At 46.7% G+C, this 7,393-nt stretch overlaps 1 pseudogene; it reads left to right on the top strand.

Annotated features, from left to right (window-relative positions):
• The first annotated feature begins 4,215 nt into the window (after nt 1-4,215).
• On the top strand, nt 4,216-5,357 carry LOC123115147 (BTB/POZ and MATH domain-containing protein 1-like; annotated as a pseudogene).
• Nucleotides 5,358-7,393: the final 2,036 nt, after the last annotated feature.

Below are 7,393 nucleotides of genomic sequence, written 5' to 3'. Positions count from 1 at the left end.
TAAGCCCTTTCTGTGATGTCGCTCAGACATCCAACTGTGGCACGCTTGATATTTATTTTTAATAAAAGCCCTTTCTGCGATGTCGCCCAGACGTCCGACTGTGGCATGCTTGTTATTTATTTTCAATAAAAGCCCTTTCTGCGATGTCGCCCAGACGTCCGACTGTGGCACGCTTGTCTCTTACTTTTCAATATAAGCCCTTTATGTGGTGTCGCTTAGACGCCCGACTGCGGCATGATTATTTATTTATTTACCCTTCGAGGCGTCGCTCCAGACACCCGATCGGTTTTCAGTTGTTTGTTTTACTTACCATGTCGTGCAGATTTTTATTATTTGAATGAGCATTATTATTTTGCTCATGATGCATTCATGCATGCATTTGTTATATCTTTTGTCCGAACTGTCTTGCGAGTACTTTCAAAGTACTCACCTGGCTTGTTGATTTGGCCAGATGTTGATGAAGGCGATCTCATGGATGAAGAATTCGATAGCGAGTCCGACGCTTAGAGGAGTCCCAGTCAGTCTCGTGCGACCCTGGATTTGGTCACTGTATTATATCCGCTTCCGCTGCCCCAAAAATAAATTCATCGAGCCTCACCTCGACGCTCGATGAGCTGCCAGTTTAGGAGTCAAGTTATCCACCACCACTTTTATCTCGAGCTAGTAGCATGTCACCACACCCCTGTGTCATAACCGCCCTTATGTACAATATTGGCGTGTTTGTAATAAATTGTTGAGCAGCCTCAGCTCAACCCTGTAATATATTTGATGCTACTGGTCTTCTGTATTCAAGTATTTGTCTACCAGTAAGGATAACTCTTCCTATACTGGGATCAAGAGATCGATTTTCTCAATAAGTGTTTTATTGAAAAACCGGTCGTGACAGGGGTTGGGCGCCCCCCTGTCTTGTGGGCCCCTCGTGGGTCTACTGACATAATTCTTTCGCCCATATATACTCTTATACCCCAAAACCATCAGGGGGAGCCACGAAAACACATTTCCACCGCCGCAACCTTCTGTACCCGTGAGATCCCATCTAGGAACCTTTTCCGGTGTCCTGCCGGAGGGGGATTCGATCACGGAGGGCTTCTACATCAACACCATTGCCCTTCTGATGAAGCGTGAGTAGTTTACCACAGACCTACGGGTCCATAGATAGTAGCTAGATGACTTCTTCTCTCTCTTTGATTCTCAATACCATGTTCTCCTCGATGTTCTTGGAGATCTATTCGATGTAATATGCTTTTGCAGTGTGTTTGCCGAGATCCGATGAATTGTGGATTTATGATCAGATTATCTATGAATATTATTTGAATCTTCTCTGAATTCTTATATTCATGATTTGATATCTTTGCAAGTCTCTTCGAGTTATCGGTTTAGTTTGGCCTACTAGATTGGTTTTTCTTGCAATAGGAGAAGTGCTTAGCTTTGGGTTCAATCTTGCGTTGTCCTTTCCCAGTGATAGTACGAACAACAAGGCATGTATTGTATTGTTGCCATCGAGGATAAAATGATGGGGTTTTCATCATATTGCTTGAGCTAGTTCCTCTACATCATGTCATCTTACTTAATGCGTTACTCCATTCTTTATGAACTTAATACTCTAGATGCATGTTGGATAGCGGTTGATGTGTGGCGTAATAGTAGTAGATGCAAGCAGGAGTCGATCTACTTGACACAGATGTGATGCCTATGTTCATGATCATTGCCTTAGATATCGTCATAATTATGCGCTCGTCTATCAATTGCTCGGCAGTAATTTGTTCACCCACCGTATTATTTGCTATCTTGAGAGAAGCCACTAGTGAAACATATGGCCCCCGGGTCTCTTTTCCATCATATAAGTTCTATTTTCCATTATATAAGTTTCCGATCTACTATTTGGCAATCTTTTACTTTCCGCTATATAAAACAAAAATACCAAAAGTATTTACCTTACCGTTTATCTATCTCTATCAGATCTCACTTTTGCAAGTAACCGTGAAGGGATTGGCAACCTCTTTATCGCATTGGGTGCAAGTTTCTTTGATTGTTTGTGCAGATATTCGGTGAATTATGCGTTGTCTCCTACTGGATAGATACCGTGGTTCTCAAACTAAGGGAAATACTTACTCTACTTTATTGTATCACCCTTTCCTCTTCAAGGGAAAAACCAACGCAAACTCAAGAGGTAGCAATGGATCCTGCAATGGCTTCCTCCTCCGATAGAGCTCCGGAACATGGCTCTAGATGGGATATCTTCCGGACAGAGGCTTGCGGCGACGATAAAACTCTTTTGGAGGTACGGCGAATGGTTTCGGGATTTATAGGAATTTATGATGGTGGAATTAGTTCAAGTAAGTTCTCATGGGCCCCACAAGCTCAGGGGGCGCGACCACCCCCTAGCCGCGCCACCTGTCATTGTGGGCCCCTTGTGGATCTTCTCAAGCTCTCCCAATGCTTCCTATGTTTCTTGTTGCCCAGAAAACTTGTATTAAATCGGCAACATATATTGACCTCCGTAGATATTTATTTTGCGTGAAACCAAAAATAAGCGGAAAATGGCACTGGACACTAAATTAACAGGTTATTCTAGAAAAAATAATATACAATGATACTAAAAATATAAAGAAGTGGTAATATAATAGCATGAAACAATTAAAAATTATAGATATGATTGAGATGTATCACTTCGTGATACGGACGAGGAGGGTGGCACGAACGAGGAGGCTCGTCGCCGGCCGCGTCCTCCATTGGGACATCGTCGTCCTCTGGCTGCCTGTTGGCCTGCCAGCCAGCAGCAATGGCGACCATCTCCTTCTTCTGCTCAGGCGTCAGCCCGTCCCAGAGAGCGTTGGAGCGCGATGAAGCCATGGGGGGAGTGGTGCGGAGAAGAGAAAGGGATCAGATGCAGATGACTGTGGCTATGGCCGGGGCTACAATTTATATAGCAACGATGAGCGGCAGAGGGACAGATGGGTGGCTCCGGAGTAGCCGCCTCGGCAACTGTGTTTCATTAATGTGGGCGACAACTGGATGGATGGACGACCGTCGTGTCGTTTGAACACGGAGTAGTCGCCTGTACCAGGAAGCGGCACGAGCAGCGCTCTCTCGGCCGGGGCGCCGCTTCAATGCCGGCGCTAGTCAGAGGTTGCGTCCGCTCTAACTGGGCATGAATGGGCAATGACACGCTGGAGCGGCGCTGGGGGCGGAAAGCGCGCGCGGGCGAGTGAAGGTTTTGGGCGGGCCACGATGATCAGAAGTGGGTGCGGCAGCGGTCCGGACGCCCGCAAAGCCCCCCTATACCTGTCTCCGATTTACGCGAGAAATTGCGTCCGGACCGTCTTGCGGACTGATATAGACCCGTGTTGGATGGCTTCCGCGGTCTGGACAACGCGGTCCGAACTTATGCGCGCGTTGGCGTTGGAGATGCCCTAATAACTTTCGACCAAACAATTAACCTGATCGCATGCTTTATTTTAGTTCATGATCCTGCCACATGGATATCTTGCTTTATTTTAGAAAGGTAGCATATAATCATTAGGGCTGTAGCATATAATCATTAGGGCTGTACAATGGTTGACAAGATGGTCTTTTCTTAAGTCTTGCGTGTAATTTAGAGATGACAATAAAAGCATATATACACTGAGTTTTCTCTTAATCTTTTCTACTATAACTAATTGTTCCTAAAAATATGATGTGGCATATTATGCTAAGAGATAATCTCTTAAATAAGAGAAGACGAGCCTTTTCTTATGACTTCTCGTTCTTCCATCTTAACGTTTATCCTACGTGACACTACTGAGATAGAACCATTGTGCGTGTAACAAAGTAATTGCCAAAAATAATTAAACATAATTCTGGTGGCCCCATCGGATCTTTCTCAAGTTAAATAGTCTCCACCGTCGAAACCTGGTTTCGTGCGCATCTAGCTCCGGCAGTGATCGTGAGAAGTAGTAGCAGATTATAGGATTCTTTTTCTTAAATCTCTCATTAGGAATTTTTCGATTAGTCTTGAGAAAACAAATCTCTTCTTCCAATACCTGCCGGTTTGTGTTTTTGGGAAGTGTATTATATATTATAAAGCAGACCAGAAACCAATCCCCACGTCAAAGAAGGAGAAAGAAACCCCAGTCCCAGCAACTCCGAGGTCGTTTCGCCGTCTTCCTCTCTCGTTACGGCCGCTGCGTATCCTTGTGGTTCCCTTCCCTCTGCTCCCCGGCCCGTTGGGGATCCATGTGCCTTCCCTTTCACACCATCGGCCGCTCTGTCGCGGCGTTCCTTTCTCCTCGGGCGCCCGGCAATCTTGCATGCAAGACGGTGTCCACATGCACGACGGAGGCGTCTGAAGGCACACATGTGTTCGACGTCTTGGGTTACAACAAGCTCAGGGGCATGGGCCACCACAGCTACGTCGGGTCCGGGAATTTCGCTGTGGGCGGGCACGACTGGGCCATCCGCTTGTACCCGGATGGAAACGGCGAAGGATGCCCAGATTACATCTCAGTTTATCTTGAGCTTATGAGCAAGAGCACCGAAGTTCCGGCGTCCTGTGAACTGAGGCTAGTCGACAAGTGCACCGGATTATCGTCTTTAGTGCGTAAAATAGGACCTAGGAATTTCAATTCCGCTGATACCACTAAGTTTGCCCGCCTGATCCTTATTTCGAAAAGCGAAGCGAGATCAAGGGGTCCGCGTACCACAAGGATGATCGCCTCACGATCGAATGCATCGTCACTGTTTTTGAAAAGCCACATGTTACCAAACCCAAATCTCCGCCCAAAATCGACATGCCACCGTCTGACTTGGCTGAACATGTTGGCAGGCTGCTGGATGAGGAGGGATTCGATGTCAGTTTCATTGTTGGGGAGAGAGACCATCGAAGCGCATAGGTTTGTTCTTGCTATGCGGTCGCCTGTTCTAAGAGTAGAGCTCTACGGACCGATGAGGGAGGCGAGGCTGGGGCAATGCATTACCATCGAGGACATGCAGCCTGCCGTCTTCAGAGCCTTGCTCCATTTCATTTATACTGATTCTTTGCCTCGTGGCGGCGGGGACCTTGAGGGAGATGAGAATATCGAGATGGTCCAACTTTTACTAGTGGCTGCGGCAGATATGCCATGGACATGCTTAAGATGGTTTGCCAAAGCATCCTTTACGAGGATCTGAATGCGGACACCGTGGCGACCACATTGGCTTTAGCTGACCAACATAACTGCCACAAACTTAAAGATGCTTGCCTTGAATTTATTGAAAGATCAGATGACAATGCTATGGATGCCGTGGTGGCAACCCAAGGCTTCAAAGATCTCAAAGTGACTTGCCCATCTCTCATACTGGACGCATTGGAGAACAGAAGAAAGCTTCGTAAAGCATGAGCAATTGCATTGATAGATTTACCAAATTATATGAACCACTTATTTTGATAAATTTCTCATACCCATTTGCCGTAGGGATTGTCAGCTTAGTGCTAAATGGACCTAAGCATAGTTATATTAATTCTCAAGTGATTGAATGATGTGAAAGTTCTCCTATATACCCAGAATTTTTATTTAGTACATCGTTGATTTTATCTCGAGCGCCAATTTCTAGCAAAGCTTCCTTCTTGTGTGTGCAATCTTCGTTGGGCATTTGATACCCATACGGTCAACATTAGCAATCAATTCTATGATGGCCTTTCCTCATGCATGAGAATAATTTAAGATTAAACACACACAAAATTCTATCCTCAAGGTATAACATTATAAATATGATTTTTTACGCAAACAGCCCTGAATGGCTAGATCTCAATGATATAATTACATACTTTGATGCCTTGAAGTAGGATAGAATGATCGCGTGCTAAATTAGACAAGACGAGAAGGTGTTGGGTGGTGCCGGCCGATAGACTACAAGGGTCACAACTGCCTCTTGTATCGAGGCGAATATCAATGATATTAGAAGTTGACGTGTGCTTTGCCTCACCACTCTTTGTTTGTGCCTAAATCCTTCAAAGTGCACGCGCACTAACTAAACGAACCGGGCGGCCGCTTTTTGGCCGCACGATCACGCGAGTGATCGCGTCCGGGTGCGCCAGGTGACACCGGATTGGCCCCGCGGCGCAGTCGTGGGCGGTTTGTCCATATCCGAACGTGAGGAGACCCACATGTAAGCCATAGAGGCGGGAGGAGAGGGGGTCGTGGGCGGCGGTTTCGAAATCTGTGCCCGAAATCCCTCGCCCACAGCGGTGCTCTCTCCCCATTCCACCCCTCGCCCTCATCTTCGTCCTCGCCAGCCTCTCCGCCGAACGGGCGCGATACGGGGGAGTCATGGCGGAGTCCTCAGGTCGGCGGCGGCTTGCGGGTGGCTCTTCGCGGGGGGGGGGGGGGGGGGGGGGATGCGCCGATACGTGAGGGGAATGCTTACTAGGGTTTGGGAACGGCGCGAACAACCCCCAGTTATGCTCGACTTTTGGTCATGTCGAGTTTTCTCCTCTTCTCTCTGGTAGCACGCACCCAACGGTGGTCGGGATCTACAAGGAGGCGTCTAGTGGGGTTGTTCAGGGCACGGGGTGGTTGGCCAGGGCCAAGGTGTAGTTGGCCAGGGCATGGGGTAGTCGATAGGTAGCAGGGGATGCACGTCCACGGCACGCATTGCATGATTTAGGGCGGTAGGTAGTGCTGTTCAGTCCCTGTTCAGTTGGCAGGGGTTTGAGATCTGTTCATGATTCCTATTCCTTCTCCAAGTTGTATTATTTGTTGTTAGATGTGCGCAATGTTGTGTGCAATGTATTGGCTGATTTGAAGTTGTTGTACAGAGATTTAGGTAGAGATTTTCTATTAGTTGCACAAAATTCTATCTAGTTGGTTGCATCCATATAGTAGTTGGCTGTCCTTATGTTCTGCAGTTGCACCAGTTTGTACTAGTTGGGTGTCTACACACTGTTCAGTTGCACAAGTTGCCTACTCAGTTGGCTGCATCACTTTTACTAGTTGGCTGTCCATATGTTCTACACTTGCACTAGTTGTCCTGCTTAGTTGGTTTGCTGTTTTGCATTAGGTTGACTGTCTATATGTTGTTCATTTGCACATTTTGCCAGCTTAGTTGGCTGCATCCATATACTAGTTGGCTGTCCACATGTTCTGCATTTTTGTACTAGTTGTCATGTTTAGGTTGCTTTCTAATTTGTACTAGGTTGGCTGTCTATATGTTGTTGAGTTGCACAAGTTGCTCTGCTTCCGTGTTCGAGTTGCCCATGTAGGTGCCTTGCTGGTGCACCTACTTGTCCATATATTCTAGTAGGCTATACTACTTGGTTTTTTGTTTGTCCCAGTTGCACAAGTTATCATACTCAGTTGGTTGCCTTTAGTTAACTATTTTATAATGCCTAGTTATTACTTGGAAGGGGAGCCTTGGCGCAGTGGTAAAGCTGCTG

Source organism: Triticum aestivum, chromosome 5B (genome assembly GCF_018294505.1).
Source record: "Triticum aestivum cultivar Chinese Spring chromosome 5B, IWGSC CS RefSeq v2.1, whole genome shotgun sequence".
Lineage (NCBI taxonomy): Eukaryota > Viridiplantae > Streptophyta > Magnoliopsida > Poales > Poaceae > Triticum > Triticum aestivum.
This window is presented reverse-complemented; position numbering and strand designations above follow the sequence as displayed.